Consider the following 7914-nt stretch of genomic DNA (forward strand, 5'->3'; position numbering starts at 1 on the left):
CCCGTAGCCGCCGTCGCCGGAGTCCCGCCGCCCCTCGCCGGACCTCGCCGCCGCCGGAGGTAGCCGCCCGCGCCGCCGCTGGTTTTCTTCGGAAAAATCGTAGGTTTTTTAGGAAACCGCGACTTTTTTTATATAGATCGGTTTAGTTTTTTTTCCGATTGATTTATTTTGCGGACGATCGTCCGTACGCTCGTTTTAACGAGCGGTTTCCGTCGTTTAACCGCAGACAACGAACGTTCATTCGTTAGCCTGTTCGTCAGTTTTTCTTTTTCTCGGATTTTTCGCGATGATTTTCGATCGCGATTTCCGATCTGTTTTTCGTTTTAGTATAACTTTTCGCTCGTTTATCGGAATCAGGCGATTCAAGCGCCTAGAGTTTCATCTCGAAACCCTCTTTCTGTTTAACCAACTCAAACAAGTTTTTGCTACTGTAAAATTTGACTTAGGTCCAGATTAGTAAACGAAGCTTGTTTCTTTCGACGTTTGAGTTTCGTTGTTTGGTTCGATTTGATTCTTTTTGCAAACCAGAGTTCTTAAGTTGAACTTTCTGGTTAGATCTCTTATTTTGAGTTTTATTCGTGCACCCTTGCTTGATTGCTTATGTATGTATTGTTTGTTTGCGATAGAGTACCCGGAGTGCGAAGCGTGCTACTACGAGTCTCTAGGTTTCACGGATTATCAGCAAGGCAAGTAACACTTTGATCATATCCCTTTCATATCCAGTTTTTATGCATTAGTTTCAACCCTAAAACATTGCATGGTTAGGATTTTATAACATGTGGGTATTGGGAAGTAGTTGATGAGGTAGAACCTATTGCCCTGCATTCAAACCTTGGGAGTTACTATTACGTTATGCTTATACTGCTATGCTATGCTCGTAGACGTGGTTTGGTTTGAGTGATTCATGACATATGTGAGAGTTATTATTAATGGTTAACTTAAGGTGGCTACTTTAATTTACATCTGGGTGGATTGAGGCACCTGGAGAATCCAGTGTTGCCTGTATTTTTGGATATCCCGGAGTACCCGTGTGATCATCTTATGAACCGCCACCCAGGTTCAAATGGATCATGAGATTATTCATGCTAGAAACTTCCGTGTGCAGCCACAAGCTATTATGGGCTCTAGCATAGTTAAGTAGGTTACATGACCTCTTGAAGAGGTGGGCTAGCAGATGTAGGGGAGAATAAGTGTAACTGTCCACCCGGAGTAAAGAGTAGTGTTTCTGAAAGACTGTGTCTCGGTCATCCGTTTCTCAAACACCTTGTAGTGCGAGAAATCAAGCGGAGGTGATCGAGTCTTGTGGGGAAAAGTGCACAAACCTCTGCAGAGTGTACAATCTAATCATGGTTAGCCGTGTCCCCGGTTATGGACATCTTGAGTATCTAGTTCTTGGATTATCATGTGAATCTCATCATCATGTTACTTAATTTAATTTGATTGGGTTAATCACGTTCTTAATTGGGATTGAGTTGGAGGTACCTTGGCAATGTTTAACAACCACCATGATAGTTAAATAAAATTTATTCCTTTATGGTAGGGAAAAATTGGCTTTTCGCAAAACTGTAACCATAGAGCTTTCCACCAGCCAATTATGCATGTAGTGATAGCATTATTCTGTTCATTACTCTCTATGTGTTACATTGCCAGCATATTCCATGTGCTAACCCGTTTTCGGGCTGCAACGTATCATGTTGCAGACTTTTCAGACGACGAGTAAGGAGCCTTAGGTCGTGGTCTTATACTCAGTGATGCCGTTGGAGTTGATGGACTCGCTTTATCTTCCAAGCCTTCCGCTGTTATCGTATTTAGATGTCCTTAAGCCATATTTATTGTAATGAGTTCTCTCTTGAACTATTCGATGTAATAAGTGTGTGATTGCTACTCTGTTATAAATCCTTCAAAGTACTGTGCGTGTCAGCATTACCGATCCAGGGATGACACTGATGCACAGAGACTAGACTGTTTGAGGTCTGGTCGCTACAAAGATGGTATCAGAGCACACGCTGACTGTAGGACACGACCACTAAGCTAAAGCCCTAGATCACTACTCTCTTCTCATTTCTGACTCCTCTCCTTTCTTCCACTCTTTTAGGATGGCGGATGCAAGGAACAAGTTCGCGCAACCAGATGAGGATACACCTTTTGGACGACACTTGAAGGAAGTTACTAAGTACCTGAACATCAGAATACCAAGCTTCACCGGGACCTACAATGCCACACTACCAGAAGAGGAGCGCTGGATGATTCAAGTTCAAGTTCCAGGAAGGACGTTCACGCCAGTCACTGAGCCCATAGAGTTTTCCCACCAACCTGGAGTCTAGGAAAGAGCATGGCAGCCCACATCACCATGGGACGCATTGGAGAAGTGTACCACAATGATCTCAAAGATACTATCTATCAGATTTGTGGGCGCTGAGACGAGCAATGGGAGATGATCAGCACCAGGAAGGATACATCTATTGCAGCTTTCATTCAGGAGTTAAACCAGCACATTCGTCGCCAGGAGAACCAGATGTGCGTAGACATGATAGATCTGAAGAAGGCAAAGACTAGGATCATGGAACTGGAGGAAGAACTCAAGGCTACACGGGAGGATTATATGGAGGAAATCGTCGCACTAGTGGAGAAGAATGGCGACCTGACAAAGAAGCTAGGAGTTTTCATGGGAGACCCAGCACCAGGAGGAGATGATGACGATTCTACTTGCCTGGAGAATTACATCATCATCGACGACACGGACTCGGACCCAAGTGAGGATGATTGGGAGGATGAAGCCGGAGCAGATATCATGGAGTCTTCGACTGAGCAATTTTTCTAGTAGACCACCAAATTAGTAGTAGTATTCCACCATGTATATAGTATAGTCCAAGCACTTTGTAACGATAGTTAGATCGATTGTATGCCTTGTTTGAATTGATTGGAGTGATATGTTTGTGTTTGTCTCATGTGCATATGGGTAGTGTTTTCCCTCTAGACCTCATTCTATTCTATTTTCTTATCTTTTCTAAAACCCATCAGATGCCTCGAAGACGCGACACCGGATTTGTTTTCCCACCGGAGATCATTCAGTTGATTCAGCAGCAGAATGCCCTGATGCAAGTGCTAGTTCAGAACCAAGGCAAGAACAACAACAACAACAACCCACCACCCCCACCACCTGTTGATCACTTAGCCCGTTTTCTTAGGCTGAATCCGCCGGTGTTCTCCAGTAGCACCGAGCCGATTGTGGCAGATGATTGGCTCCGCAAGGTTGGAAGGGAGCTGACCACTGCAGGATGCACAGATGCGGAGAGAGTGTGTTTTGCCGCACATTAGATTGATGGACCCGCAACATCATGGTGGGAGAATTACACAGCCACTCACCCCATTGACACTGTCACATGGGACCAGTTTCAGCAAGCTTTCCGTACTGCCCATGTTTCAGCAGGAGCTATGGCCATGAAGAAGCGTGAGTTTCGCAACTTACGCCAAGGAGGACGTACCGTTGGCCAGTACGTGGAGTATTTAGTAAGTTAGCACGTTATGCCCCAGATGACGTTGCTACGGATGCAGCTAAGCAGGAGAAGTTTCTGGAAGGACTGAATGATGAGCTGAGCATGCAGTTGATGGTGACAGAGCTCTCATGATTGAAGGGAAGCAGCAGCAGATTGAGAATCGTAAGAGGAAGTATGGACAAGGAAAGTACAGTATAGGAGCTCATCAGAAGCCTCGTTTTACCCCGAACTCGGGAGGACACCTTCAGCATAACCATGTAGGTCACAATCACAATGGAGGGAGCTCGCACAATCATAGTGGCCCCAAGAATGGCAATGGGAATGGAGGAAGCAACAGACAGAACCGTACCAACCCATCAACCCTAGCCAAGAGGGATCTAAGCCACGTTACTTGTTTCAAGTGCCAGAAGACTGGACATTATGCCACTGATTGTCCGGAAGCTAAGAATGGAAATGGCAATGGAAGCTCGGGGAAGAAGCCGAACCCTTTCAACAGGGGACAGGTGAACCACGTTAACGTGGAGGAGGTTGAAGCACAGCCTGATGCAGTAATAGGTAAGTTTTTGGTTAAGTCATTTACTGCAATCGTTCTTTTCGATACTGGTGCATCACATTCATACATATCAAGGGGATTTGTGGATAAGGTTAAGTTGCCCACCAAAGTTCTTAGAACACCTATGTTAGTAACCTCGCCAGGAGCAGAGTATATGGCAAGCCAAGGATGTTTTCAGTTGCCATTGGCCATAGGTAGGCATGTTTTCCCCTCAGACCTAATAGTTTTGGAGTCGCAAGGTTTGGATGTGATTTTGGGAATGGATTGGCTATCGATGTATGGAGGAAACATCGATTGCGCCAGTAAGACGATCTTGCTTACTACCCCAGAAGGAAGAAGGATTAAGTATGTATCCCGACATTTGCCGAAGAGGACTCAAGTGAATTCCTTATCAGGAGTTGTACAGGAGGAAGTACCAGTGGTGAAGGATTTCCCTGGCGTATTTCTAGAGGAGTTGCCAGGCATGCCACCGGATAGAGACATTGAGTTTTTGATTGAGCTTTTGCCAGGCACAGGGCTAATATCTAAGAGACCGTACAGGATGCCCGCTAAGGATTTGGAAGAAATTAAGAAGCAGATTAAGGAGTTACTGGAGAAAGGATTTATTCGCCCAAGTTCGTCACCTTGGGGATCACCAGTACTTCTAGTGGAGAAGAAAGATGGATCATTGAGGATGGTTGTTGATTATCGTGGTTTGAATGAAGTAACCATCAAGAACAAGTACCCACTGCCGATGATCAATGATCTGTTTGACCGACTACAAGGAGCTAAAGTATTTTCCAAGATTGATTTGCGATCAGGATACCACCAGTTGAAGATTTGAGAGCAGGATATACCCAAGACAGCTTTTACCACAAGGTATGGGCTATATGAGTACACCGTTATGTCATTTGGCCTGACTAACGCACCTGCCTATTTCATGAACATGATGAACAAAGTGTTTATGGAGTTTTTGGATAAGTTCGTCGTAGTGTTCATTGATGATATTCTGGTCTATTCGAAGAATGAAGAAGAGCATAAGGAGCATTTGCGTTTAGTACTTGGAAAGCTCAGAGAACATCAGTTATATGCCAAGTTCAGCAAGTGCGAGTTTTGGTTAAAAGAAGTTGGATTCCTTGGACATGTTATATCCGGAGAAGGAATAGCAGTAGATCCCACCAAGGTTAACACTGTGACAAATTGGGAGTCACCCACGACAGTTGGAGAGATCCGGAGTTTTCTTGGACTCGCAGGATACTACCGGAGATTCATTGAGAATTTCTCAAAGATTGCAAAACCTATGACCGAGTTGTTGAAGAAGGACACCAAATTCAATTGGACTGAGGAATGTGAGGCTAGTTTCCAGGAGTTGAAGAAACGTTTGGTTACAGCGCCAGTGTTGATTCTGCCAGATCAACGCAAGGATTATGAAGTATATTGCGACGCTTCACGTCGAGGACTTGGAGCAGTGCTAATGCAGGGGGGAAGAGTTGTTTCATATGCCTCACGACAGCTTAAACCCCATGAGTTGAATTATGCTACACATGATTTGGAGCTAGCAGCAGTAGTGCATGCGTTGAAGACATGGAGACATTTTCTCATCGGAAACCATTGTGAGGTGTACACGGATCACAAGAGTTTGAAGTACATTTTCACGCAGAAGGAATTGAATCTCAGGCAAAGGAGATGGTTGGAGCTCATTAAGGATTATGATATGAGATTGCATTATCACCCAGGAAAGGCTAACGTAGTAGCTGATGCGTTGAGCCGCAAGAGCCATGTCAACACGCTCATGACCGGAGAGTTACCCAAGGAGTTAGCCGGGAATCTTCGTGAACTATGTTTGGAAATAGTTCCAAGAAGCTTTGTAGCAGCATTGGAGATTCAGTCTACTTTGATGGATAACATCAGAGAAGCTCAGAAGACAGACAAGGAAATTGCTGAGATAAAGGAAAGGATGAGTAAAGGAAAAGCCAAGGGATTTCGTGAGGATGAGCATGATACCTTATGGTTTGAGGACCGCGTTTATGTGCCCAATGATCCGGAGATCAGGATGTTGATCTTGCAAGAGGCCCATGATTCGCCGTATTCAATTCACCCAGGAAATACCAAGATGTACCTGGATTTAAAGGACAGTTTCTGGTGGACCGGAATGAAGAAGGATATTGCAGAGTATGTAGCAGTTTGTGATGTATGTCAGAGAGTGAAGGCAGAGCATCAGAAGCCAGCAGGATTATTAGAACCATTGCCGATACCCGAATGGAAGTGGGATAAGCTAGGCATGGATTTTATCACGGGATTGCCCCGGACTCGTTCAGGCTATGACTCGACATGGGTTGTAGTCGATCGTTTGACGAAGGTAGCTCATTTCATCCCAGTAAAGACCACTTATACCAGTGCTAAGTTGGCAAAGATATACATGACCAGGATCGTATGTCTGCATGGAGTTCCGAGGACAATTGTATCAGATAGAGGAACCCAGTTTACTTCAAAGTTTTGGAATCAGTTGCACGAAACTTTGGGTACTAGGCTAGAGTTCAGTACAGGCTTTCATCCATAGACAGACGGACAGACTGAGAGAGTCAATCAGATTTTGGAGGACATGCTGAGAGCTTGTGCGTAGATTATGGATCTAGTTGGGATGATAATTTACCATATGCAGAGTTTTCTTACACCAATAGCTACCAATCCAGTTTGAAGATGGCCCCTTTCGAAGCTCTGTACGGAAGGAGGTGCAGGACACCGTTGTTGTGGGACGAAGTTGGAGACCGCCAGTTGTTTGGACAATATCTGATTAAAGAGTCTGAACAGAAGGTGAAGTTGATTCGCGATAGGCTCAAGGTAGCCCAGTCCAGGCAGAAGAGCTATGCAGATTCTAAATGCAAGGAGACAGTTTACGAAGTCGGAGACAGAGTTTATCTTCGAGTATCACCACTTCGAGGAGTGAAGCGCTTTGGAGTTAAGGGAAAGTTAGCGCCACGTTTTGTAGGACCATACAAAGTTTTGGAGCGTATGGGAGAAGTTGCTTACAAGTTGGAATTGCCCGAAGGATTGACGGGAGTTCACGATGTGTTCCACGTATCCCAGTTGAAGAAATGCCACGCGGAGATGGCTGAGATACCACTGAGAGATACAGTCCCACTGGAAGCAATTCAGTTGGATAGTGATTTGACCTACGAGGAGAAACCAGTTAAGATTCTTGAGTTTGCTAGCCGAGTCACCCGCAGCAAGGTTATCAAGTTTTGCAAAGTTTAGTGGAGTCACCATACCGAGGAGGAAGCCACCTCGGAGCGAGAGGAAGATCTACGGAAGGACCACTCTCACCTATTTTCTAGCCAACCCGAATCTCGAGGGCGAGATTCATCTTAAGGGGGTAGGTTTGTAACATCCCAAATTTTCAATTTGGAATGTTATACATTAGATCATCATGCATAAGATATTTTATTGCATTTTGTTTTGCGATCTTAGAAATCCTACGCAACTCAAGGACCCACGGAGAGAGTTGGGGATTTCGCTATTTTCATATTTGGGTTTTCTCAAATTTTGAAAATAGGATCATTTGTTTTAATTATTTTTCTCTCCGAAAATAATTCATATCAAAATATATGAGAGGGGATAAAATGACTTCTCCACAAATAATGAAATATTGGAGGAAAAATATTAAAAACAAATATTTGATTTTATTTGGATTTTTTTTTGAATTACGAAAAATACGCGTTTTTCAAAATTGTATTTCAGGCCCAAATAAATGTTCATCTTGTCCGGCCTATTTTTAGAGGATGGGGAAAATTTATTTCGGAATTTTTGGAGTCCGTTTAGTATTTCTTTTCTTACCTTTTCTACACGTCCAATTTTTTTTTAAAAAAGTCAACCGACTCCGGGCCG

This window comes from Triticum aestivum, chromosome 2D (genome assembly GCF_018294505.1).
Source record: "Triticum aestivum cultivar Chinese Spring chromosome 2D, IWGSC CS RefSeq v2.1, whole genome shotgun sequence".
Taxonomy (NCBI): Eukaryota; Viridiplantae; Streptophyta; class Magnoliopsida; order Poales; family Poaceae; genus Triticum; species Triticum aestivum.